Source organism: Protobothrops mucrosquamatus, unplaced genomic scaffold (assembly GCF_001527695.2).
Source record: "Protobothrops mucrosquamatus isolate PMUCROS unplaced genomic scaffold, P.Mucros_1.0 scaffold8632, whole genome shotgun sequence".
NCBI lineage: Eukaryota > Metazoa > Chordata > Lepidosauria > Squamata > Viperidae > Protobothrops > Protobothrops mucrosquamatus.
Window position 1 is genome coordinate 1,380 of NW_015394426.1, and position 1,502 is coordinate 2,881.

Genomic DNA, 1,502 nt, shown 5'->3' on the forward strand with positions numbered 1-1,502 from the left:
CTAGCAGGTAGCTAAAAATACAGACAGCTACTTCTAACAGGCCCAGAAAATTATAATTATTTCAATAGGGAAGATTGAAATTATACTTGTAAAACCTTCATACAGGTAGTCTTTGACTTACAACCATTTGTTTAGTGACCATTCAAAGTTACAGCAGCACACAAAAAAACTTATGACCGATCCTCACACTTAGGATCATTGCAGCATCTCAACGGTCACATGATCAAAATGGCAACCAGCCTGTATTTACAATGGTTGCAGCATCCCAGGGACATGTGATCGCCATTTACAACCTTCACATCTGGCTTTTGACAAGCAAAGTCAATGGGGGAAACCAGATTCGCTTAAGAATCATGTGATTCACTTAACAACTTAAGTGATTATTTTAACAAGACTGGCAAAAAAGGATGTAAAATTAGGCCTGACTCACCTTAAAAAGGGCCCTGCTTAGCAATAGAAATTCTACTCCCAATTTTGGTTGTAAGTTGAGGACTACCTGTAATATATATCCAATAATGTTATGACTTTATAACACAGATCAGTCTAGTAGTGCTCAGTTTTAAAAGTGACGTGAGCAGAATTCCAACAGGAAGTAAAATTGGGATAACTCTAGTGAACAGGATATATAACTTTTTAAAAAATTGAAAAACATAAACATTTCCCTTGTTAAGAGCAAGAGTGATCCAAGCTGAAGAGCATTTGATTATTTGTAAATTTTATTGACATTGACGATGTCCAAAACTTTTTTCATTCTTTCTTTACAAAACAGATCTTGAACAACCAACTGAAAGACAGTTTGGTAAGTAGCTTAATATATTTTTCCAACCAGGCAAATATTTATTTATTTTATTAAAATGCCACCCATCTCACTAATACAGTAACTCCAAGCCACTATAATACAAAGATGATGCATATCTAAGCTAGCGTTTCCCAACCCTGGCAACTTTACGATATGAATGGCTGGCCAGGGAATTCTGGGAGTTGAAGTTCACGTAACTTAAAGTTGCCAACATTGAGAAACACTGATCCAAGTCAAAAGTCTTCCTCAACAAATTATAGAAGTTCTCCCATTCTCACAAAACTCACTTCTCGATACCAGATTGCCCCATTTATCCAAGCAAAAAGAAATACAACAATATGATTCTAGGCAAGTTTAGAAAAAAAAATCAGTATTTTCAATATTTAACAATGAATGAAAAGACTTTTGTAAACTAAGAAGAAAATCCTGTATTTGTAATTTGTAATACTTTGATGTGAATATCCTATTGCTGTCTGATGGTGTCTGCATGGTCCATGTTATATATTATTTATTTATTTATTTATTTATTTTATTTAATTTATATCCCGCCCTTCTCCCAACGGGACTCAGGGCGGCTCACAACATATTTAAAACAAAGGCATATATACAATCCCCCCCTGTAAAACCGAATTAAACCAAATTTTAAAGTTGTGTTATTTCGAATTCCTTAAAATGAACCCAGTATAAAATCCTCCCTAGGCCA

General features: G+C 34.6%; 1 protein-coding gene across 1 annotated transcript in view; it reads left to right on the forward strand.

The window, feature by feature from the left end:
- Positions 1-501: 501 nt before the first annotated feature.
- The window catches only part of LOC107300828 (mucosa-associated lymphoid tissue lymphoma translocation protein 1-like), a gene marked incomplete at its 3' end in the record, with an annotated part of 13,442 nt that continues 12,441 nt past the window's right edge, over positions 502-1,502 (forward strand). The window contains exon 1 of the mRNA XM_015830115.1: positions 502-799. The remainder of the gene's footprint in view (positions 800-1,502) is intronic.